Source organism: Mobula hypostoma, chromosome 14 (assembly GCF_963921235.1).
Source record: "Mobula hypostoma chromosome 14, sMobHyp1.1, whole genome shotgun sequence".
Lineage (NCBI taxonomy): Eukaryota > Metazoa > Chordata > Chondrichthyes > Myliobatiformes > Myliobatidae > Mobula > Mobula hypostoma.
The window spans coordinates 13,195,451-13,222,976 of record NC_086110.1 but is presented as its reverse complement, the minus strand read 5'-3'; the positions used below and the strand labels follow the sequence as shown (position 1 = coordinate 13,222,976).

Genomic DNA, 27,526 nt, shown 5'->3' with positions numbered 1-27,526 from the left:
AAGCACATCGTCTTTCACTGCATCATAATCATCTGCGTCTTCAAGAGACAGGGCAGTATATGCTTGCTGAGCCTTCCCCCTAATCACACTCTGTAGTAGAAAAGCCCGCTGATCCCTCGGCCAATTCCGATTATGGGTCACTTTCTCGAAATGTGGGAAATAACCTATCAATTTCTGCTTCATCAAATGGAGGTACTAACTTAATTCCTCTCTGACGCTAAACCCCTCACCACGGTTTACCACTTGATCTTCACGTTGCCATTTCTCCTTCTCGAACGCTCTCTGTTTGTCTGCCTCTTCTCTCTGTTTCTTTGCTTCCTCGATCTCTAATTTAAATCTCTCGAACTACATCTGTTCCAATTGTACCTGGACCTCCTCTTTCCCTATAGGAAACCTCTTTAACTCCATCAAATTCCTGTATAGAGACATAACATTCAGCTATTTTCCTTTGAATTTCTACCTTCGTCATGCCCTTCTTTACCTCAATTCTCAATTTGTTAGCAACTTCCCGCACATCATCCTTTTCAGCTTCCTTCAAAGTCACTGGGTCTGGCGATCTCAGAAACTTCCTAACATCCATTTCTGCTCTTTTTCCACACACCCAAATCAAAACGAATTTTCCCCAATCAAACCAAACAGGCCCCCAACCAATTTGTTCGTATCACGGACGCAGCCCCCAATTTTGTCATGTACCCGGTGCGGGATAAAGAACCAGCAGAAATAGAAAACATTTGGAGTCCATTATTGCTATTAACTAATGGCATTTATTAGTAACTACACAATACAGTAATTTAAATGCAGATATATCAAATAGGTTAGCAATGATTACATATATTAGTAAGGGTTCAAATATATGAAAACCAAGCTTCTTCAAGTCTAGGGGTAAATAGATAGTCTTACGATGATGAGTAAAGTTCAGGTCAGTTCATGGTATTGAGAGAGGGAGAGATTTGAGTCTTCAAGTAAGCTGACGCCGTCAATCTTCCCGTTGACCTCCGAATTCTTTTAGAAGTCACCGACTGCGACCAGAAACAAAGGGACCGTTCTTTTTACTGCGAGAGCCACTGGCGACCCGCCTGATCGATTCTCCAAAGCCCGCCTTTTCTGTGGGCACAACAAAGCTCATTCAGTGTCCAAAACCATGTGACTGTCGGTCTATCTTTTGACCTTTTATTTATCTCACCTTTCTGAATAGCAACTGTGTCTCAAGTATCTCCTTCCCTTCTCTCTCTGTAAGAACTTACAAGCAGGGAACGTCCTTGTAGAAAGTATAAACAAACTCTGAGCTGTCTTCGCCTCTGTCTCTGTCTCTCTCTCTCTATCTATCTATCCCTCTCTCTCTCTCTCTCTCTCTCTCTCTCTCTCTCTCTCCCTCTCTCTCTGTTTTAAAAAGCACAGTTCATCGGAGTAATTCAGGACACCGTCTCAATAAGTTCAAAAAACCTATTACCTAATCCTAATGATAGAGATCTAGAAGATTGTGAGGCTAGCAAGAAGGACCTTGGGAATCAAATTACGATAGCCAGAAGTGGCCATGAGATGGCCTTGGTGAGCAAGATTAAAGAAAATCCCAAGGCATTCTACAAGTATGTGAAGAGCAAGAGGATAAGACGGAGGAGAATTGGACCAACCAAGTGTGACAGTGGAGAAGTGTGTATGGAACTGGTGCAGAAAGCGGAGGTTCTTAATGAATACTTTGCTTTAGTATTTACTACGAAAAAGTATCATGACGATTACAGGGATGACTTACAGTGGATTGAAAAGCTTGAGCATATAGACATTAAGAAAAAGGATGAGCTGGAACTTTTGGAAAGCATCAAGTCAGGTAAGTCTCCGGAAGCGGACGTGATGTACCCCAGGGTACTGTGGGAGGCGAAGTAAGAGATTGCCGAGCCTCTGGCAATGATCGTTGCATCGTCGATGGGGACTGGAGAGTTTCCAGAGCATTCGAGGGTTGCAGATGTTGTTGTATTATTGAAGAAATGGAGTAGACCAGTCAGTCTTACGACAGTGGTTGGTAAATTAATGGGAACGATCCTGAGAGGCATGATTTATGAATATTTGGAGAGGCATAATATGATTAGAAATAATCAGTATGGCTTGCCCAAAGGCAAGTCGTGACTTACGAGCCAGATTTAATTTTCTGGAGGATGTGACTAAACGCTTATGAAGGTAGAGCAATAGATGTAGTCTGTATGTATTTCAGCAAGGCATTGAGATAATGAGGACACTCTGTCTTCGTTTATTGTCATTTAGAAATGCATGCACCAAAAAATTATACAACGTTCCTCCAGAATGATATCACAAGAAAACACAGGACAAACCAAGACTAAAATTGACAAAACCACATAATTATAACATATAATTACAACAGTGCAAAGCAATACCATAATTTGATAAAGAGCAGACCATGGGCACGGCAAAAAAGCCTAAAAGTCCCGAAAGCCTCATCATGTCGCACAGGCAGCAGAAGGGAGAACCTCTCCCTCCTGTGAACCTCCAAGCGCCGCAAACTTGCCGCTGCAGCACCATTGGAAGCACCCGACCGCAATAGACTCTGACCCGGTCCGAAAACTTCGAGCCTCCGACCAGCTTCTCCGACACAGCCGCTCCGAGCACCATCCTCTACCGAGTGATTCGACACCGCCCCGGTCGCCGAACAACAAGCAAAGCCGAGGACTCGGGCCCTTCCCGTCCTGAGATTTTGGACCACACAGTAGGAACAACAGCAAATCATGCATTTCAGAAGTTTCACCAGATGTTCCTCCGTGTCTCACGTCCGTCTCCATCAAAGTCAGGATTGTGTACGGCACCCTATCTGACAAAAGCAGGCATTACCACCAGAGTGGCCGCTGCGAGCTGCGTCGCGCCGCCATCTTCTCCTCCCTGCCTCTTTGATAAGGTATCGCATGCAAGCCTTACTGAGAAAGGAAGGAGGCCTAGGATCAAATGGTACCTTGTTTTGTGGATCAGGAATTGGCTTGCCCACAGAAGGCAGAGTAGCTGTGCAAAGGTCATATCCTGCATGGGGGTCCGTGACCAGTGGTGTGCCTCAGGGATCTGTTCTGGGACCCCTGCTCTTCGTAATGTTTATAAATGACATGGATGAGGAAGTGGAAGGATGCTTTAATAAAGTTGCTGATGACACAAAGATTGGGAGTGCTCTGGATAATGTGGAGGGCTATCAGAGGTTACAGCGGGACATCGATAGGATACAAAACTTGGCCGAGAAGTGGCAGATGGATTCAACACAGATAAATGTGAGGTGATTTATTTTGGAAGGTCAAATATAATGACAGGTATTAATGGTAAGACTGTTGGCAGTGTGGAGGTTCAGACGAATGTTGTGGTAAGAGTCCATTGGACACTCAATGCTGCTGCTGTTGATAAGAAGGCATACAGTGCATTGGTCGTCATCAACAATGAGATTGAGTTTAAGAGCGAAAGGTAATGTTACAGTTATATAGGACCCTGGTCAGACTCCACTTGGTGTACTGTGCTGAGTTCTGGTCACCTCACTGCAGGAAGATTGTAGAAACTATAGAAAGGGTGCAGAAGAGATTCAAAAGGATGTTGCCTGGATTGGGGAGAATTCCTTATGAGAATAGGTTGAGTGAACTCGGCCGTTTCTCCTTGGAGCGCCGGATGATGAGAGGTGACCTGATACAGATGTATAAGTTGATGAGAGGCATTAATCGTGTGGATAGTTAGAGGATTTATCCCAGAGCTGAAATGGCTCGAGGGGGCTCAGTTTTAGATGCCTAGAAGTAGGTACAGAGGAGACGTCAGCGGTAAACCTTTTACGCAGAGAGTGGAGTGGTGAGTGTGTGGAATAGACTGCCGGCGACGGTGGTGGAGACGGATAAGATAATATATTTTAAGAGACTCCTGGATAGGTACATAGAGCTTAGAACAATAGAGGGCTATGGGTAACCCCAGGTAATTTCAGAAGTACATGATCGGCACAGCATTGTAGGCCGAAGAGCCTGTATTGTGCTGTAGGTTTTCTATGTTTCTATTACAGTTACAAAACATTGGGTAAAGCAGCACATTTCCACAACTGGCCCTCCAGCCCACGTCCGCGTGTGTAGACTGGACCCAGTAAAGCTGGCTGGCAACCCCGAAGGCTGAATATGCCAAAGTGGAAAGAGTTGGCATTGTACGCCGGTCGGATAGCCCTTGGGCCTTGCCTGTCCATATGGTACCCACGTCCGATGGTGGTTGCCGCCCATGTGGCGATTACCGACGCCTTAATAAGGTGACCACCGAAGATCGTTATCCGGTCACAGACATTCGGGCACGTTTAACCGAAAGTAAAATTTTGCCAAAAGTGCCTTAGTTCTGTGCTCCCATCAGGTGCTTGTGTGCTCTGAGGATATTCCCAAAACGGCTGTGGTAACCACGTTTAAAACATAGAAACATAGAAAACATACACTTCCTCATCCAGGTCATTTATAAAAAATCACAAAGAGTAGGGTTCCCAGAACAGATCTCTGAGGCATACCACTAGTCACCGGCCTCCAAGCTGAATATGACCCGTCTGCGACTACTCTTTGCCTTCCGTGGGCAAGCCAGTTCAGGATCCACAAAGCAATGTCCCCTTGGATCCCATGCCTCCATACTTTCTAAATTAGATTTGCACTAGGTACCTTATCAAACATCTTGCTAAATGGCATATACGCTACATCTACGACTCTACCTGCATCCTCAAAAAATTCAATCAGGCTGGTAAGGCACCACCTGCCATTGACAAAGCCATGCTGCCAATTGTTAATCATATTATGCCTCTTCAGATATTCATTTCCCGTACATTACTAAGGTCTTCCCTTTCCAATACTAGACTTACAATAGTTAGTAAAACACTACTTTAAAACGAAACTGCGTCATGAGACGAATACGCATCATAACGGAGTAACTGACGAATTAAATAACGAGTCAACTGCGTAACTACAGGGGTTCCCCGTTATAAACCTGTTGAGAACATGTCATCACCTGACCTCACACTGGCGGGAAAACTACATCACCCCACCATCACAAGACCGTTACATCATGGTCACATGATACTCAGTTACATCATGGTCATTAAACAGTCACAAGATACACACAAGGTATGTAACAGTAATGTAATTAAGAAATGGCAGTTAGCAGAAATGGTGGAGGTCAAGCTGAGGTCTGGAAGACCAAGAAAACTTTCCGATAGAACTGCTCGTAGGATTGTGAGAAAGGCAAATCAAACTCAACGTTTGGCTGCAAAAGACCTTCAGGAAGATTTAGCAGTCTCTGGAGTGGCGATGCACTGTTCTACTGTGCAGCGACAGCTGCACAACTATGACCTTCATGGAAGAGTCATCAGAAGAAAATCTTTCCTGCGTCCTCACCACAAAATTCAGCATCAGAGGTTTGCAAAGGAACATCTGAACAAGCCTGATGAATTTTGGTAAAAAGCTCTGTGGACTGATAAAGTTAAAATAGAGCTTTTTGGCTGCAATAAGCAAAGTTATGTTTGGAGATTAAAGGGTGCAGAATTTCATGAAAAGAGCACCTCTCCTAATGTTAAGCACGGGGGTGGATCGATCATTCTTTGGGCTTGTGTTGCAGCCAGTGCCAAGGGGAACATTTCACTAGTAGATGGAAGAATGTATTAAATTAAGTACCTGCAAATTCTTGAAGTAAACATTACACTGTCTGTAAAAAAACAACTGAAGGTGAAAAGAAGATGGCTTCTACAACAGGATGTTGATCCTAAACACACGTCAAAATCCACAATGGACTACCTCAAGAGGCGCAATCTGAAGGTTTTGCTATTGCCCTCACAGTCTCCCGACCAAAACATCATCGAACATCTGTGGATAGACCTCAAAAGAGCAGTGCATGCAAGACGGCCCAAGAATCACACAGAGGTAGGTGCATTTTGCAAGGAAGAATGGGCGAACATCCCCAAAACAATAATTGAAAGACCCTTAGCTGGCTACAGGAAGTATTTACAAGCTGTGATACTTGTCCAAGGGGGTGTTACCAAGTACTGACCATGCTGGGTGTCCAAACTATTACATCGGGCCCTTTTCCTTTTTTTGTTATTTTGCAAGTGTAAACGATAGAAATAAAAAAAAAAGTAATCTTCCTTAAAATAGTAAAGAAACGTGTCATCTTTAACTTTATGCCGTTTGGAAATCAGTTCATATTTACTCGCTTAGCTATTTGCAGTAACAGAAATATTGACCAGGGGTGCCTAAACTTTTGCATGGCACTGTATATAATCATAAAGCTTTAGGGTAAAATATACCGTGCTTGCATGGAATTACGGTTCAACTTCATTGTTCCTCGGAATATTCACAAGCATCTTTGAAAATGTCAAATAATAATTGAAATAAAAGGAAATTACTCGACGGATTTGGTGGGCCGGGCAATGCGGGTGTTTAATGTTTTGAGTTGAGGACTCGGGGTTTAGTGTGTAAAGGGAAGATGCGCAATATATAAATGTGAAAAAGAAGTGTACGACCGGTGACAGGAGGAACCAAGCTCGTGGGTGTCACACCCACGGATTCGGCAGCACAGTAGATATACAATTGCGCTTGTGAATATGCACGTTTCAGCTAATTATTATGTAATCGTGATAGTATTTAACTCCATACTTGTCGTCCAAGTGCTTGTCGAGAATTGGACAGAACACAGCAATGCTTCGCTGCCTGTTTGCATTCGGTCTTCCCCGAGAAATTGGACTTACGTTTCAACTGATTCTGAAGACTCATGATCTTCTTTTAATTCTTAAATGTTCTTTTCAGCAGTAGTGTTGGCCTCTCCTCCCGCTGAGTTTTTTAGTTAACGGCCCTGTTTGGCCTGGCGTTTATAGTTTTATTTTCCGTTTAACACTGCTCGCAATAAAGTTTTGTGAACTCTCGACCCACTTCAGTGTCTCTCGCTCCGCACTTGGGCCATAACCGAACCTGGTGGCAGTGGGATGGAATAGTGCAGTGTTTGGAAGCGTAACAACAAAGCTTTGATCCAATTTGCTCGTTGCAGATTCCTGCAAAGACATATAATAACTGTCGAGTCAAAGATGTTTTATTAAGATTGATTAAAGGATATATATTGGACAGTTAATGGGGGAAATCGTGATCACACAAGAAAACAATATCATGGGATTAATGCTGCTCAGTCGGCAGTGCAAAGCGATCTTTACTTTAGATGCTTAATAAACGCATTTTGCGTATAATGCATCCTCAGTGATTCTCCGAAACATTTTTTAACCGAGATTTCGCTTTCTAATTCTGAAATGAACCGAAGTGAGAAGCCAAGGTTCAAAATCACGTCGGGTGTTTCGCGAATAAGATAGAGTTTATCGTTTATTGTATTGTTTGCTAGGAGTGAGAAGAGTGTTTCTAAACAGATTGTAACAGCGCAAAGCGATAGACTTGGGGGAGGGGCAGTATGAAGTTAACGTCGTAACAGCGCAGCAATCAGAGAGGGCGCCGTCTCTCAGGCCACCGCAATGACCGGATGCACTTGATTGGGATGATTCAGAGGAATTTGCAAGTTTATAAATATTTAAAATCCCTGAACCGATTATCGTTTATATATTGTGCTTATTTACTTTCTTCATTAGACTGTACTGATCTTTTTCGCAATAAATATGGTGCACATGTCCTTTTGCATCAGTATTAGACAGCACTACTTTTCTTTTTGCACAGGGCATTCTCCACTGCGAGCAAATAATGATATAAGTTTGAAACGATGTTGATCTGAGCTGAAACTGAATAAGTCCAGAAAAGGACTTTAGAACATATCACCAGCATTGCGCACGCTTGTGAAAATGGTCTATTCTTGTGACTTTGCCCTTCAGAGAAATGACAAACGGCTATTTGTGTTTTTAATGAGTAATTGAAGAAATGAGTAAGAAAGATAAGAGTACAACGATATGTCAACTACGAACAAGATATAACTGTGCATTTTTACCTGAAAGTAAATATCAAAACAATATTTGAAAGTGGAGAAATCGACGAGATTTGAAATGTGAAGTGACCTAGGAGAATGAAGTGAATGAATGATTCTCATCGGGAAATCTATCTCAGCCAGCATATCCAGCAGAACAGGTCTGAGCGGCCCACTCTCATTTCGAAGCATGTACGTTTCTATTATTTTTTTGCCAATTTATCTGGAATACCGAAACTCTTTCAGGAATAGATTGTTGTTTGCATTATCAGACAGGGGAATTATTTCACTGTCGATGTTCCCTGTACCTACTCCCCGCCATCCTTCGTTCCGCACCTTATCCACCAACCACGCTGACGTGATTAGCAACAATAATGTATTATTATAACAGGATGCTCACCCTGTTATGTCACACATACATCTACCTGAACCGAAATTAATACGTCAATTTGCTGACTATTGGCCAAATAAATGCTGGGCACATTTCAGGTTTATTTTGCTCTACTGGGCAATTGGGCAGTTATTAATCGGTGAGGAGCTCTGTGCAAAGCACCATATTCTTGGAGAGTACACATCCAGACACGTGATTTCTATATAAATCTACTTTCCAATGTCCACGTTTTTCGGTCCAATGTTATGACTAGTCTAAACCTGACCTCCTTTAATGTGACCATGTGCGTATCTCCTCTACTTCAGTGTGGGCTGGTACAGGCCCACAGGTTACAATGCATTTCTATTGCCTTTGGGTGCCCTGAGATTCCGGTTACTACCATGTGATAGTGCAGTTGCATTTTACAACTAATATTGAGCAACAATCTGTGAATGTATATGAAACAGAAGAGTACTGATTTTTTTTTATCATACGACATTTACTGATCAATACTTAGGCACAGAGGTATTATCGCGAGAATACTTTGCGGTTTTTTTCATATCTTCAAATCTATATATCCCTCGGTTGAACGTTGACGTAAGTGAGCAAGAATGACTGTTCCATTAGCGATTTTTACCCTGCAAATCAAGTTTCTCTCGCCGGCGGTGACTAATCTCTGATTTCTCTTCATCCTTCATCCTTTGAGGATTTTGGAGGGAATATCCTGGGGTGGGGGTACATAAGCCAAAGTAGGCTTATTTCATGGAATGATCGGAGACTGTTCAATGGAGATTATGGTTGAACATTATCCTCTTGAATGACCGGGCAGTAGAGAGAGGCAGATTGGCTTATTCACAATCTTATTCTTACATTTCTTACTTTTATTATTTTTCCAGTGATAATCGCCCCAAATAAATCACAGGAACTTCGATGACTAAAATGATCGCTTATCTTGTCAACTTATACATGTGATATCGAGTAACAAGCTTTTGTCTGAATGCAAGAAATGGAACGAAGCAATGCCTGGTGCCTGCAGTCCTTTACAAACTATAGTTCTGAACTCCAGTTGGTTCTCATCTTCACAGTTTCCTTGATGCATTTACATCTGTATACAATATATGTTGGTTTTGATGTTCGGCTGCTGAGGTGTTCTTGGAATCGGGAAGCTGCAGAGCGGCGTAAGCCAGATCGTCAGCTCCATTTCTTTTAGTCTGTGAAAATAATTTGAAATTAGTGGTTAATCGACAATCATCGAGTTGACAAATTGAAACAAAAATTATAAAATAAATTAGTTATGCACTAATAAGTTTTCAATTTTAGGTGTCTGCCACTTTACACAAAGTTTATGCCTTTTTTTTCAAAATTTTGCTTTTTGATTCATGTGGTATTTCAACTCCAAGAACCTGTGTCGTCCCACTGAAATATAAGCGTTTCTTTCCTTACTTGAAATAAATTTTAACAAAATCGACTTGGGAGAGTAGGTAACTCCTTAAACAGGTATAGTACAAAATATTTCTCTACCTCAAAATGCAAGCGCATTTTTTTGTGTTATATGTGTCTGATTGCCGCAAACGTTTCAGTCAAGAGATCTTCCGGGTGTTTCCTGCAGAACTCCAAATGCTCACAGACACTGTCATGATCCATGCCGTATGGTTACTGTTTTGTCACTGTTCGATATTTCCATGAATAACACCAAAGTTCGGTTGGATCAGTTATTCATGTCCATTATGGAGCTGGTAATAGGCGTTGGAAAGGATGGCTATATCTAGTTTCATGCTTTTTAGTGTTTCCTCGTTTGCACATAACATATGAAATTAAATTCGTAAAAGCAATGGAAAAAAGATAATCTCGAGGGTTCCTGTAGATGCTGAAAATCTTGAGAAATGCAAGAAAATGCCGATGTAATTCATTAGGTAAGGCAGCATGTATGAAGGCTTACTGTCGACGTTTCTGTCCGAAGCGCTTCATCAGGACAGCAAAAGAAGTGGTCAGAAGCTAGAATAACAGGGTGTGGAAAGAGTACAAGATGGCAGGTGATAGGAGAAACCGGGTGAGTAAGAAACTGTGTGAATGATCGGGGATGGAATGACGTAGAAGCTGGACGGTGATAGGTGGAAAAGGAAAAGGGTGCAAGAAGGAATCTTTTAGAAGGTGACAGTGGACCCTGGATGAAATGGAAGGAGGAGGCTCACCAGTGGAAGTGATGGGCAGATGGGGAGAAGAGAAAAGGTGAAAGGAAGCCAGAATTAGGAATAGGGAAAAAAGAGAAGGGGGATGATGAAATAGTTCAAAAGTTCGAGAGATCAATGTTCATGCCTTCAGGTTGGAGTCGACCCGGACTGAAGTAAAAGGTGATTATATTTCGAGAGCGTTCAGTTGTAAATGGTACCAGGTTCATTTTCGGTGAAAGAGGGTGAGCTCTGGTGCAGTCTACATTTTGTTAAAGTGCCAAATGTCTGCTCAGTTTTGTAAAATGAGCCCCCCGGGAGGGGGAGAAGATGGCGTCGTGACGACAGCGCCCGCGGCCACTTCGGTGAAGAAAAACTGTTATCTGTCAAGTAGGGGACCGTGAGCAATTCTGATTTGATGGAGACAGACGTGAGATAACAGCGGAACACCTGGAAAGCTTCTGAAATGCCTGCTTCGCTGCCGTTGGTGCTGTGTGGTAACCGGATATCTCCGGAGCAGAAGGCCCGGAAATCCTCGGCTTTCCGTGTTTCAGCGGCTGGGGAGAGGTCGAAGCCGCTCGGCAGAGGATGGCTCTCGGGAGGCTGTATCGGAAAGGCTGGTCGGAAGCTCGGAGTTTTCGAACGGATGGACTCAGTGTCGGCTAGGATCGGCTGCTTCCAAGAAATCGGCAAGATGACGGTGCCTGGAGTTTTATGGCAGGGAGTTTCTCCCTTTTGCCGCCTGCTATCGGGGACTGAGGAGTTGATCGACTCGGGACTTTGAGACTTTATTTTACTGTGCCCATGGTCTATTCTTTATCAAATTATGGTATTGCTTTCCACTGCTGTAACTATATATTATAATTATGTGGTTGTGTCAGTGTTCTTTGGTCTGTCTTGTTTTCTGTGATATCACTCCAGAGAAACATTTTATCATTTCTTAATGCATGTATGCATTTCTAAATGTTAATAAAAAGGGACTGAGCGTTCTCATAATCTAATAATGTTCAAATATATGTTGGTCTTATATACATTTTGGGTGGCACGATGGCGTAGAGGCTAGCGTAACGGTATTACAGCAGCAGTGATCCAGGTTGAATTTCCGCCCCTAAATAGTGTGTTTGTTCGTCTCCCCATGACCGTACGGTTTTCTTCGGGCGCTCTGACTTCCTCTCACATTCCAAAGACGAACTGTTGAGTATGCTAATTGGTCACATGGGTGTAATTGGGCGGGACGAACTAGTTCTGCCGGATGGCTCTGTTACAGTGCTATATTTCAAAACCAAATTCATGTTATTCAAGCTAATCTGTCGGCGTTACCTGAGATTAGATAATGCGCACTTCTTGTTGTCGATCTTTGCGAAATCCTGTGCTCTCCCTCATATTTAGTGAATTATAAGCAGTGGCGTGCTCAACCGCTCCTTGTTCAGCCTGCTAGAGAAAACACATTTAATACTGCTAACGATTACAGAGGTCAGTGACCATGAACTAAGTTCGATTCGGAACATGTAATCATAGAAAAGCATTTTAAATGGTTGGAGTAACATTTTGGCTGCGCACAAAAATATTGTCCGCATATCTTATAGGAGTGGGATACCAAATCCATTTCAGGCGGGAAATCGCTATGTGTACATTAGATTTCCAAACCAGTTAAAACCTTCCTATCTATCGAGGCGTTTCTCAGTTCTGGCCATCTCTTTTGTTTCTTTTTTTTTTGTCATATCTGTAGTTACGATCCTCTAAGTTTTTTTTTGCATGGGTTTTATCCGATCCGTTTCCCTTACACACCCCGTCAAATAATTGTAATGATTGGCATGACCAGATTTCGTCCCCTCGGTGCAATTCGAACCTCTGACCCTTAAAGCTCGCATTATTTAAGTTATGAACCTTGAAACAAATGGCAAGACCTGATGTACTTACGTAATTAAGGCAGCAAATATGGGAGAGGCATCTTGCCCGCTGTTGAGGTGATTGGTTTTACTAATGCATCAATTAAACTACGATTGAAATAATTAGAGCAGTTGGACATGCCCGTTAAAGTAAATAGTTAAAATAGCATTTGTTTTGGCTGAAACAATGACATAGCATACCAGAGCAATACAACAACAGTAAAAATGTTATCTTGAATGTTCTAGCTTCAACTTAGGTATTACTCGCATTAGCAGTCCTTCATTCCAGGAAGTGCTACGAACACTGATGAAAGTACTTACGGAATTCTACTATAATAAAACCAGTATTATATATGACATTCTTGTTTTGGTGATGTGAAAAGTTGCTGCAGCAGCTATTGTTACGTAAAAGTAAAAATATGTGCTAAAATTGGGAAGGCGATTAATGGAACACAAGAAGACGTTTCCAGTTATAGACAGATGGGTATACAACCGATAAATATTTAATATATGCTGTTAGGAGAATCCCGGTGGGACAAATTTAATAACATTAAACTGCTGTAAATTTGAAATTTGAATATGCTTTATTTATCAATAAATAAAACTTACGGTGGATCAGGAAACACGAGAGCAAAGAGAAACAGCTAACATTTACGTTGCTTTCTGGGGAAGGGGGTTCAATCTGAAGGAACAACTATTTCTCCCTCCAAAGATGTCGTTATAGGTTTTTAATATCTGGTTTGAATCCAAAATGGGAGATGACAATACATTTATATGTTTCAGGCATTTCTTTCCAAATTGAGGATGATCATCGTTCAGCGTAGCCCCGTGGAGTAGAAGGTGTATTGTGGAGTTTCGCTTGGGTATCATTGTGCACCAGATAGTACAAGATTTAATTGGAAGCATATTCGATTACATTGCAGGTTATGCACTGCTGTGTGAATCTTTGTTGGGAATCGGGGTTAAAAACTGCATATTACGTTCCAAAGCAAGATTTCATTGCATTTTTAATCTTGCTTACTGTGCGTTCAAATCAAATGTAACATATATTGCGAAATGATTCGTGCGTGTACTGTATTTTCCGATTGCCACTACATCGCAATTCTCGTAAACCGACATTTTACATCTAAAACATCCTAGTCTTAGATTTGTATTTAATTATTCGTCACACGAAGTATGAGTAACAGCTTAACTTCCATTAGTTACTATTACCGTGCACCTTAATGCAACCGGTTATGAACTGGTGTTAAATCCTCAAAGACGATTTGAAGCATATTCAACAGGAATATTCAAATACATCTTGGATATATACTTCAAAATAAAAAAAGTCGTCAGACAGAATGGTTTCATTCTTCCCTACTGCATTCCAAAATGTTGTGGAACAAAATAAATTTATAATATCTCTACTATGCGTATACATGGCTCTGAAAGAAGACGATCCAGTTCACCTACCGGCTCCTCATTCTGACATCTGTTCGAAGAACTTCTGTTAATCCCTTAAGAAAAATAAAATAAATTATTTGTATTGTAAAAATTGGACTTTATTCGTTTGATACGAATCGAATTCATTGTGTAAGACGAACTGCGCAAGGTACGGATATTTCAGAAAGCATTTGGTGATATCAATTGTCCGAATACAGTGTGTTCCGCGTCAACCTCATGGCATTATGCTCAATAAACTTTGACTTTTAACGAAGCTATAAAGTGATAATAGTATATCAGTGGCCGTACTACACTTAAATACTGTCGCTCAAATGGAAATTAAAATCAATGAGACATGCACGAGCTCGACAGTGTTCTTTACGCTTCAAAGTATAGATCTGCCATTGCACTTAAAACAGTTGAAGAACTCCAAAATCATAGAAAAGCATTTGTGAATGAGATGTGTAATACTTCGAGTGGACTGATGAAATAGTTGAATTTTAAGATCTACCTTCTATTGTAACTGAGTATTATCACTGAGTCTGACTTCGAAAATCGCAATCCATGTCCAGTCATTTTGTAAAGGGCATTTACTCTTTTGCAGTTAAATATCATTAACGCATCTGTTTGGACGAATAGTGGTGATGTTTCTCAGCGATCATCGTTCTTACCGTGCGATCTCTTGAAGTTGACTGTCACCAAAACCATTATCAGTGCTAAAATTGCCAATCCCTTCAGTGTATATGAGAGAATCAATTTAGTATCAGCGCCTTGTGGATCAATAGGGGGAAAAACAAGAAACTATGAAGCATTTCTTCATCTAAAAACAAATGCACACATGAGAATCAACAATCCAAAATATTTTACAGGCTCGTTTCAAATCTCAGTACACACGATCGGGAAATATATCGTAAGATACGAAATGCATATTCTCACCTTTGTTATATTACTATGTCTTTTAGAGTTTAAGTTTTGCTTTGTCATATTTTTAGCAAATGTTCAAACGTTTGCTATCTTACAAATATTGCAGGAATTCAATTTCTTGATTCTTCCTACACGATTAACACCGACGGGAATAACACTTTAACTTTTGAACACCGTTCACGTTTAATATTCCCTGTCAATTACTAAACTTCAAAATTAGTCATTCTTCCGTGTTTGGGTAGCTGTTCAGTTACTGTTCTTAACAAGGTCACATTTAACCCACAAACTATGACTTGTAAAGACTTCCATTTACATTGAGCACAGAAGATTCTGGACATGCTGAAATTCAGAATAACACATAAAATGGAGGAATTCAGCCGATCAGGCAGATCTAAAATGTCGACGTTTAAGGCCGAGATCCAACATCATGACTTCATCAAGACACTATCTTACCTTGGTCCTGGACGAAGCGGAAACTGGCAGGCACCGTGAGGGAGCCATGCGACACCAGGCAGGTGTAAACATCTTTTTCCCAAGTAGACTGCGTGAATTCCAATAAACGAAAAGCTTCGAACAAGCCATCCACGCTTCGGTTTTTCACACTCTCTATTCCAGTGCGAATTTGCTTGTTATTTCTTTGCCAAACGATTTCTAGTTCCTCCGGGTAGAAGGCAGCCGTTTTACAAAGGAGCTTTCGAGGAAACGAAAACCCTCCAACAGGAACAATTTCCAATGGAGTTGGAGGAGCTTGAGTAAAATCATAGTTATATTGAGTATTTTCAATCCATATCAGTACAGGTAACTTCCCTTATCTCCCCTCCAACTAGCATGACGTTCAACTATCAAATTAGTTACCCGCCAGTATTAACCAGTATTTAATAAATCCTTTCAGTTTCATGTTCTGTTTATTGTTGCTCAACCATACACACACACTTCGAATAGAAACATTGTTCTTCGGGGGCCAAGATGCGAAATACGCCGTGACACCTCACGCCTCACCAGTGCTTTATGAAGTCTGAACATTACATCCTTGCCCTTATATTCTAGTCCTTTTGCAATGAATGCGATCATTGGATTTGCCTTCCTGACCACAGACCCAACCTGCAAATTAACCTGTATGGAATACAGCACACGGACTCCCAAGTCCCTTTCCACCTGAATGTTTCTTTTTGTGTTTTCTCTCCAGTTAGAAAATATACAAACCGTTCACACCCTCCACCAAACTGCATGCTCACACACTTCTCGACACTGCATTCCATCTGCCGTTTCTTTGCCTGCCCTCCTAATCTGTCTCAGTCCTTCTGTAGCCTCTCTATTTCCTAAAACTACCTGCCTCTCCACCTCTCTTCATATCGTCTGCAAACTTTGCAACAAAGCCATCAATTCCACCATCCATATCATTGACAGATAACATTGAACGAATCGGTCACGGCGCAGATCCCTGTGGAACTCCGTTAGTCACGGGCAGCCAACCAGAAAATGCTCACTTTATTCCCATTCTTTGTCACTTACCAACCAGCCACTGCTTTATCCACCCTATATCTTTCTTGTAATACTTTGGGCTCGTAGCTTGTTTAACAGCATTGTGTGTGGTACCTTGTCAAAGGCCTTCTGAAAATCCAAGTGCACAACAACCGATTCTGCCTATCGTTATCTATCCTACTTTTTATTCCTTCAAATAATTCAATCAGATTTGTCTGGCGAGAGTTTCCTTTCAGGAAATTATGCTGAATAGTGCGTGTTTTATTATGTGTCTCCAGCTAACCTAAGACCTGATCCTTAATGATGGACTCCAACATCTTGTCAACCAGTGAGGTCAGACTGACTGGCCTACAGTTTCCCTTTTCCGCCTTCAGGCTTCTTGAAGAGTGGAGTGACATTTACAATTTTCTTGTCTATCGAAACCACTCAAGAATTTAGTTATTATTGAAAGACCTTATTAAAACATCCACAATCTTATGAGCAACATTTTTCAGAATCCTGGGATGTTCATCATCTGATCCAGGTGAATTACTTACCCTCAGATCTTTCAGTTTCCCATGAACTTGCTTTCCAATTGGTCTCGGCCGGAAACGCTGACCGTACCTCTTCCTGTTGATGCTGCCTGGCCTGCTGCGTTCACCAGCAATTTTTATGTGTGTTGCTCCAATTTTGTATCTAGTTTGCCGTTGTTCAAGATGGACTCTCGGAATAAGCCGAGATATTATGGACTAGTTGGTATTACAGATAACTGGGTAATGTATTAGAAGATATTCTAAACAATAGGAGAAATAAATAGACTGGGCTTGATTTTGATTACACAACATGTTTTTTGCAAGGCAGACTGTGTAAAACCAATCTTAATGAGCTCTTCGAGCCGGTTACCATTGATCTTGATGAAGGATAACAGTGGATATAGTCAACATGGATTTTAGCAATTACTTTAGAAAAGTTCTGCATGGGGGTGGGGTGGCTAATCAAGTACGTTCGCTTCGCATTCAGGATGAAAGAGTAAGTTGTGTCTAACGTAGGCTTCGCGGGAGCAGCCAGAGTATGGTAGTAGATGGTTGTTCTTTGAACGAAGGCCTTTGACTAGTGCTGGGCCGCATGCCTATCAAAGCTTGCAGCAGGTTATAGACCAGGTGGACTGAAAATGGCAGATATAATTTAATGAAGGTAATTGTATGCTGTTACTTTGGGAAGACAAACCAATCTGGGATGTACGAGACTCGCATTAGGAAGTGTGGTAAAAAGTTATCTTGGAATATAGATTGATAATTCATTGAAAATGGAGTCAAAGGCGGATGGTATCATAAAGATAACCTTTGTCATATCGGCCTCCATATATGAGAGTATTGAGTGTAGAAGTTGGGATGCCATGCTGAAGTTGTATTAGACGTTATTCAGAACAAATCTGGAGTATTGTTCGCAATTCTGGTTACCTATCTTCAGTAAAGTTTAAATACGATTGAATAAATACAAAGAAAACTTACACAGATGTGGCATGAATTTGAGGACATCAATGACGAGCAAAGGTTTAACAGGTTAGGATTTTTGCCCACGATTCGTAACAGAACAAGCAAACATTTAATAGAGGTATACAAAATTATGAGGGATGTAGATCTGATGCATGTAAGCCTGCTTCATCCACTGAGGTTGGGTGAGAATGTAATTAGAAGTCATAGCTTAAGCGTAAAATGAGAAGTATTAAAGGCGAACATCAGCGGAAACGTTTTCACTCAGACGGTATTGCTATTGTGGAATGAGCTGCCAGCGGACATGTTGAATGTGGGTTTGCGCTGGACTTTCAACCCTTTACGATCTAACCCAGCAATATTCACCTCGAACTCGAGAGGTCTCTATTACTCCCCATTTTGTATGGTGAAAGAAGTTTAGATTTTGCTAATCCTGCATGAAAAAAGTTGGGATGACAATTTGCAGTGCAGGCGATAAATTGTTACTTGATGTTGGAATTAACTCATTTGGAGCTGGGTATTATTCCTGTCTACTTGTTGATGGGGAAATGGAGCATTGTGCTGCTACAGGCAGATCCTTTGATAGAGATTACTCTATTTAAGTATTAATATTTTGCGTCCTCTGTGATGCGGAATCGAGTTATCCAACGCCAGCCATTCATATTAATATTGATATTAGTTCAGCCCCTTGCTTGCAAAACAATCCTAACCTTGCTTGAAAAGTCATTGGTTGTATTCACAGTACCTTCGCGATAATGACGGTAAAGTCCTAAGGTATCACTGACCTTAATCATTAGGTTTAACTGGGAGATAGCTGATGAACCAGGCTGGACAAACAGCAGTAAGAAAGAGCCGAGGAAGTACGATACGATAAACAGAATGAACTCCAGTATGCGCCTAATAGTTGCTACATGAAGTTTTTCTGTTCTTTGCAATTCTGAATTTAGAATCCCTGGACTGGGGTATATTTTAACGCGGGAAACAAATGCATTTTCGCCGTTTGTATTATCAAGTAGAAACATTTTGTTTTGTCCTCATCACTAAGTTTGATGTAAAATGCACAGAGCCGAAAATCTCCAAACAGCCACACTTACCGAACACAGTGAGCTTGGTGCTACAGCTTCTCCCGAAAGATTGCTCCTGAAACTTTACTTCACAGTAGTACAGTCCAGAGTCGTTGAATTTGACATTCCAGAGTACAAGCGTTCCTCTTCCCCTTTCTACAGTAAATTGTCTTCTGCTGTTCCTTTCTAAAATGACTTCTCGCCTTCCCTCCACCAACGAACGTCAACGGTATCTTGTGTTAGTGGAAATTTGCAGAACATGGTAACATTCGCACCACCCAGGACATCCAAGTCCCGAGGGAATTGAGATACTTCGTTCGCAGTTACTTTGACGACTGCCGGAAAAGTAAGCAAGAGTATTAATAACAGTTAAACACAGTGAATTAACAAAAACTGATGACGTAAGTCACTGGACATCTAAGAGCGAAAAACGGCCGAATAGACGAGAAACGGTAACCGAATATGCTGCAGGCACCCAGGGTTAAATATTATTAAATAGAATATTCAATTCGGAAACGGCGTGTATAAATCAGCATACTTAGCCAAGTAATAGCCAGAAGTACCATGTACGAAACCGTAAACTTCTCCGCCATTTTACAGAAACCAAATCGACCAATTCTTGCAATACATGTGGTATTTTAAACAATTTGCTGAAGGAAAAGGACTTCGTGAGGAAATGTATTAATTATGTAAACATGACGCAGGATGACGCTACCGCAAGACAGAATAATGTAGGTCAGATTTAAACCCTGTATCGGCTGGGACGAAAATAAGAACTCTTACAATTCTAATTTTTACATGGCCTACCTAGTGCTTTCGTGATTATGTTGGAAATCTTGCCCTCTTGCTGAATACAGGAATTATCCAAATCTTTATTGAGATATAAATTCAAATCTGTACTCTGCACATTTTGATGTTAACGATGGAAATCTGCTTAAGAGTTAAAAAAAAGTCTAATAAGATAGGCGGACAAAAATAGTAACAATATTTTTTCATTCCAATTTACCTTTGCAGTTTTGCTCCATTTGAATCATATACCTTCGGTCAAGTAGCACCCTATTGGTTTCTACCAATAGGGTAGTTGCGCTCATGCGGCCAAAAGACTTTAAGATGCGACGGGTGGGGACGGTGTTACATAAATAAAAAATTTGCTTCTCTTGATAATTTCCTTCAGGGTTTGTTTATAACGGTTCGACTAATGAACCACTGCTTAATGTCTGGATTGCAAAACATTAAGGAAATGATGAACGAGCCTGGTTTGAACAGCAAGTACACTGCCCCGGACGTCGAAATGCACATATCTCCTACACAATGTATGATTTTGGATTCTAAGCATTGATGATAAAGAGAAACGACATATGGTCGCGTATGCAAAAACGAATTAATAATGAAATATTTATGCTGTTTGACAAGATTAAATAAATTATCAAGAAATATTTTATTGCTCCCAGTAAGGAGCTTTATAAAGAGAGAGTCGAACTTCAAGCAATTTTCATGTAATTTAAATGCTTAAGTTTCATGAAACAAAAGCATATAACGTGAAACATTCATAAATTAATTCCATCGACAGATTTCAGTCTGTTTTCTCACAAGTAGGCCGCATAGTACTCAGGTTTCCTACTCGCTGCTGTGACCAGTTCGCACGTAGAACTCACTGAAAAGCAGCAGCAAATGCTGTCTGTGATAGAAATAGATTCTGCATATAGGATGTTGATCACATAAGGAGAGAGCTTAGACTTCAAACAGCAATTTATTCAGTTTAATGATAACAGAGATTCAAAAGGTACTGCGATAAAATCCATAAAGGACGCAACGAGGAAGCCTCAGATCATTGATTGCAGTTCCGAGGCTCCATTTCAAATCTAATAAACACGAGCAGTTCCATTGGGGAAATGCTGCTATTTCAAATATCTCCTACAGTTCCACAAAGTAAACGGGAGACAACAGGAAAGTCAATCGAGCAAACATTTTAACCCGATACAGAAAAAAAAGGTTAGCACGCACACTTGAGTCTAAACTGGCAGGGCATAAATTGTTATCCATTTATAAAATGACAACACTAAGTAGTCAAAAGCATCTTGGTTGGCAATGAAACAATGCTGAGCTTCCATGTGCTTCCTAAGAACGGAGTTAAGATCCTGATTACCATGTCAAACACCTCGCCAGTTTGAGCAGTTATGTTTCCGAATTTCCACGAAGCGGTGGGGATGTTATGCCTTTTTCATAAGAAACTTTGTCACCATTATTAAATTGTATCTCCTGTCTTCTCTGTTCTGAAATTATGTAGCTGCTTGGGGCGTAAAGGTGTTCATAGGTAAAACAAATTTTGTCTATTCGATCCCACGGCATGTAATTGAGGTATGTTTGTTGAGGAGTTTATCCGGGAGTGGATATGGACGTTGTGAACCTTATCCTGCTGTGGATCTGATGAATCGTAAGAGACAATCCTAACGAGGGACAGCTTAGTTTTACGTTACAGGTAACTTGTGATGCCGAATACAAAAATGTGTCTGCGGCAGAAACCATTATTTCCAGAAGGTAAGTTTTCTGTCGGAATTTCTGCCTTGATCTTCAAATATTCCTTTTTCTCGACACCTAAATACCAAAGATGAGAGTACTGTGATTAGTTCCCCGTGAAACTATCTCTGTTCTCCATTAGTCCATTCTTCATGGTGCGAAATAATACAGCAGTAACTCGGACCAATTACTAAACACTTAAAACAAATTGACTGATAAAAATTGGCTTTGTTTGTGCACGGTTGGGATTGTCGTGGTAGCTCTTAGCTGCCAATTGAATAAGACTGCCGATACATTTTCAGTTTTAAATACTTTAGAGACAAATCCTACATCTCTATGTTTTCACCAGCATAAGTTTGTTCAGCGTTAACTGGGGCGGAAAAGCACAGAAGACATTTTGTTCTGTTTCTAAGTATTCAATTTATTGTTTTTTCGATTTCAAGTGCTTGAATACATGACGATCTCAGAAAGATGAATACGTTTTTCAGTGTCAAGCACAGCTCTGGTTTGGCCATAGGACTGACTGTAAATCTGGGTTTCTAAATTGTGAGACAATTTTGTCCACCGGATAATGTCGCACCTTTAAACGTCTCTGCTTTCATTACAAACATATTCAGAAATGCTTTTGACAGGGTTATTTTAGGATAAATGTTTCAACTGAATGTTGATTCTTCTTTATTAGATAATAGGGAGCTGAATTGAAGTTAGTTGACTGCAAAATTAAAGCTACTGTTTGATAATATTCTGTGGAAGTCATAGGAAAAAATCCAGCAAGCCAGGCAACATCTCCTGAGATAAATAGTGTGAACACTTCAAGTTGATAATTTTTCACCAGGCCATGAAGAGAAATGAGTTGTATTTTCCCCTTTTCATAAAAGGTTCCCGATGTCTTCTGCTTAATTTTGGATTGCAAACATCCGCAATCCTCATGTCCATTAATTACCCTGCTTTCCAATTAATGATCGAACTGGATATGAGCCGAATACAAAGCGATATGACTTTTTCGCATTAGGCTAATCTCTTTTTTTCCTTATTTCTCTCTATGTTTTTCAGCTACTTGCCAGATAATTTCTGTTCTACTTGCTTCTCTTCTGTTCACATGTGAACTCTGGTGAACCTCCGGAATACTGTGTGTATCCAAGGTGATATTTCCCGTTGGCAATTTATTCCTCACTCATATCTCAAAAGAAGCAATACTTCTGAATAAAATTACAGGCAACTGAGAAAGCATGCATTATCTTCAAGCCTCCGTATCGAAGAACTGAAAATCATTTTTCTTCATAATGATAAGAAAACTATACAGTTTCCTCTTTTGATATTTGCGAAAAGACGAAGAATTTGAAAAGTCAGCTCTATGGAAATGGTCAAAAATTGAAGGGAGATAGAAAATAAGTAACTGCCCTCGTGAGTTTCTGTATTGGAACAGCGATTGTTTTTATTTGTGAACCGAAGTATTGTGATTATTAACCCTGTTTTAAATGCTTGTATATAGGCCGATATGGCAATAAAATATGAATAATTTACTGATCTTTCAAATGATTTTTAAAAATCTGTCGTTGTGAAATAGTAAGCACAGCATTTGAATTCCCGCAAACATCAAGATAGTTTGACAACTACACTAATTGGGGTTGGCTGAACACAAAACATTAAGTAAATAGCAGGAAAGTACTTTCCAAGGATGACTCATTTGGCAATAAAATGGAAATAAGGGAGTTCCGACGGTGGAACATCGAGCAACATAATAAGTGTTGGCGGAACTCAGGGTGCCTGGCAGCATCATGGGAAGGAAACAGACAGTCGACGGCTGGGGCCGAGGCTCTTCATCTGCACTTCATTGTCTAGCCGCGCCGGGATATTAGATAGTGAGGATCAGCGAAATTAAACTTTCTAATATTCATCCCTGGCCTTCTCCTTTCCGTTTCTGTAACTGTTGAAAATTTGAGATAATTTTAAAGGTTTTATTTTTTTATTATTTAAATCATTCATATTTGCATACTTGAAATTTTAAAGATTATTTAAATACTTCAAGAAGAAACATTTTGTCAATCTGGTGAAGAGCAGAAATTGTCTCTCAAGTTAGTTCTCCGTTTTATATGTGCGGGTCAATTATACACCTCGACCCCCTAGATATCGTCCTAAAATGGAATGGTAAACTCTTATAACGTACATGGCCTCATCCTGTAGGACTTCCAAAATATTTCCATGATCTCGATTACGGAGAGTTGCTACAGATAATATTGTTCTGATATCTTCCCAAGATTACTAATGGGTTCTACTGGGTTACGACTCACCACATATTAACACAAATTGAACAACATGAAAGAAAAGTAAGTGTAGTAGGTTTTGGAAATATCCGATTAGCTTGGCACCTTCTGTGGAGAGAAAGGTAGGCTGGAGAGCTTTCACAACGCAATAAACTCGAAAAAATCTTAATCTAGCATTTTCCGCAGTTGCTTCCTGAGTTGGTGTGGACTCTAAATTTACAACATCTAGGGCGTTTGCTTCCATCCATACTCAACTCACGCACACCAAATACTACCCAGCTTATTTGCTGCCTTGTTTCTTTGTATTTGTCATTTATTAATATAATAATGAAACTTCGTGATCCTAGAACAAACTTCAAATTGTCGCCAATTAGCCCATTAGTACAATGTGAGTAATTTTTCCCCCCAAATCGCATCTTCCCAGCCTTCATGCTCGAACCGTTTCAACATACAACTCAAAAAATTATCTTCAATTCTCATTTTGTTAATCGACTCTGCTGTGGAACATTTCTGATACGCTTTGACAATGGTATATTAAATAAATGTACCATCATAAAATGTCAATGTCCACGATTTCAATAGAGCCTTTCTTTAAACTGAGATTGCAAGTATTTCTTCCGTATTTAAAGCGAAATATTTCAAAACTTTCGTATTCGTTCCAGATCTCTGCTCTTGTTAGTACGCACATGACAACACGGTAAATCATATTTAATTCGCCATTCAGCAATCTGAGAACGGAAAGGACAGAAAACACTTTGTACATATAAACAATGCTTCCCCAGCATTTTTTTTAGGATTTGTGCTTAGATTCGTACAAGGCAATTTGTCCTTCTCAATATCTTAACTAAACCTTAAGTGTTATCACCTAAATTTCGAGAGGCAACTGCTTCAGCTAAAAGTAATCGACAATTTTTCCAACTGGAAGTTTTCAGGATACAATTGTTCGGCGGATTAAAAGAGATTTTTTCTTCTGATACTGACTTTATTTTGTCTATTCGTGTTCTGAAGAACGGTCTCGTCCTGAAACGTCGACTGTTTATTCATTTCCATAGATGCTGCCTAACGTACTGAGTTGCTTCAATATTTGGTGTACTGTATCTCTGGATTCTCCGAATAAGCAGAATATAGTCTGTTTATACACTTTATCATGCCTAGGATCACACATTGCAATTAACCCATGTTCTCAGAAAAATATTTGAATATTTGAAACAGGTTTTTAACTGATATAAAATGATTGATGAATGTTTGTTCTTTTTGAATGACATATCGTGAGTACAGAAACACATACTTTTCAGAAATAGCTTTAGACGTAATTTGCTTAAATTAACTTTCTTACTTTACATTTAAGCGTTAAACACGATAACGTGATCATCTGCAAATTACTCGCCGGAGGCGGTGAAACTTCTGACCGCATGGAGTTTCCATGATGAAACTAGATAACCGCGAGTGCAGTTACTTTGCTGTGTGTGCTGTCTCGTTTAGCAAATACATCTGCACTGGTTGCATCTTGTCATTGCAAATGTAGAAAAGTTCGCACTTGAGGATGTAAAATCGCGTTTCACATGCAGAATATGTGCCTCTTTCGACAAAGGATTTACACTTCCATCAAATCAGAACAATGGAAAACACAACTGCACACACACACACACGCACACAATAGGTTCTATACATGCGGCATGAACGTCTATTTAGATACAGTTTCAAAATCGTTACCATATCTTGATGGAGCACAGCAAAAAGAATCATTTTAAACAAGCTCTGTTTCTGAGCACTTCAGATAATATGACTCGTGAGTGAGCTGTTAAACAAACAAAAGAGTTAGGTTAGCAAAAGGAATACAAAAGAGAAGAAAAACACTGAATTCCATGGTTAAGGTTCGGCATTGTTCATTGTGGAAAAGAGAGGATCATTGCGGGTTAGAGCATGGGGTGCATGGGGTATACGGCAAATCAGCCGAGGTATACTTATAGCTCTGGGGTGGGCCTGAAAAAGGGGTTAGAATCTGGAGGCACAAAAGCACAGAGAGATTTGGAAGGATTGATGACAATTATTAAATCCGTTTACTGTTTCACTAAACGGAAGAGTTGGTCGGTGAGCGTGTGGATTTCAGATAAGCGGGTCGCATACACAAATCATAACCAGTCACGCAGTGATGTAGGCCAACTGTTAGATTTAGTCATCCACATTGGCACGCATATATAGTCCCCCAGTAATTTCCTCACGCCCAGGAGTGCACAAGGAAGCACAAAAGCAGACATTTCTTTTCTATCTACTCGGACTGCAATACTCTGCTTGAAACTGTTCCATCGGATTGCTTTCCCAGAACAATAGCAAGGAACGTCGACTAATCATCGCACATTAGTGACAGTGACCCGAAATTTTCTGAATTATCAAAGCACTTTATTTGCTAGGACACAGCATGTCCACACATCTAGATTTCTGTAACATTACCATGTTCATACTAATGCATCCATTGTTGACTATACACTGTTTCACTCATCTTGCATTAACTTACGTTCGTCCAAAACTACGTGGTGTCGTATGGGGCATGTCCTCGTGACCTATCGTCCAGGGCTCAGGACCTACCTTCATTCAGGTGCCCCAGTGCTTGAAAGTTACAATCGCAAAGTATTATTATTATTATTATTATTATTATTATTATTATTATTATTATTATTATTATTATTATTATATTATTATTATATTATTACATAGAAACATAGAAACATAGAAAATAGGTGCAGGAGTAGGCCATTCGGCCCTTCGAGCCTGCACCGCCATTTATTATGATCATGGCTGATCATCCAACTCAGAACCCCGCCCCAGCCTTCCCTCCATACCCCCGACCCCTGTAGCCACAAGGGCCATATCTAACTTCCTTTTAAACATAGCTAATGAACTGGCCTCAACAGTTTGCTGCGGCAGAGAATTCCACAGATTCACCACTCTCTGTGTGAAGAAGTTTTTCCTAATCTCGGTCCTAAAAGGCTTCCCCTCTATCCTCAAACTGTGACCCCTCGTTCTGGACCTCACCAACATCGGGAACAATCTTCCCGCATCTAGCCTGTCCAATCCCTTTAGGATCTTATACGTTTCAATCAAATCCCCCCTCAATCTTCTAAATTCCAACGAGTACAAGCCCAGTTCATCCAGTCTTTCTTCATATGAAAGACCTGCCATCCCAGGAATCAATCTGGTGAACCTTCTTTGTACTCCCTCTATGGCAAAGATGTCTTTCCTCAGATTAGGGGACCAAAACTGCACACAATACTCCAGGTGTGGTCTCACCAAGGCCTTGTACAACTGCAGTAGTACCTCCCTGCTCCTGTACTCGAATCCTCTCGCTATAAATGCCAGCATACCGTTCGCCTTTTTAACCGCCTGCTGTACCTGCATGCCCACTTTCAATGACTGGTGTATAATGACACCCAGGTCTCGTTGCACCTCCCCTTTTCCTAATCGGCCACCATTCAGATAATAATCTGTTTTCCTATTTTTGCCACCAATGTGGATAACTTCACATTTATCCACATTAAATTGCATCTGCCACGAGTTTGCCCACTCACCCAACCTATCCAAGTCACCCTGCATCCTCTTAGCATCCTCCTCACTGCTAACACTGCCACCCAGCTTCGTGTCATCCGCAAACTTGGAGATGCTGCATTTAATTCCCTCATCCAAGTCATTAATATATATTGTAAACAACTGGGGTCCCAGCACTGAGCCTTGCGGTACCCCACTAGTCACCACCTGCCATTCTGAAAAGGTCCCGTTTATTCCCACTCTTTGCTTCCTGTCTGCTAACCAATTCTCCACCCACACCAATACCTTACCCCCAATACCGTATGCTTTAAGTTTGCACACTAATCTCCTGTGTGGGACCTTGTCAAAAGCCCTTTATTATTATTATTATTATTATTATTCTTTCGAGCTGCTAAAGCCTGAAGTATGAGCATAGCCAAGCAAGCTTATTTCTCAACTGTTAGCAAATTTCAGACTGATGTTTAGTATTGTGGCTTTCTGGA

At 40.6% G+C, this 27,526-nt stretch overlaps 1 pseudogene; it reads right to left on the bottom strand.

Annotated features, from left to right (window-relative positions):
* Positions 1-1,012: 1,012 nt before the first annotated feature.
* LOC134356583 (RLA class II histocompatibility antigen, DP alpha-1 chain-like) lies at positions 1,013-19,313 on the bottom strand (annotated as a pseudogene).
* Between the last annotated feature and the right edge of the window lie 8,213 nt (positions 19,314-27,526).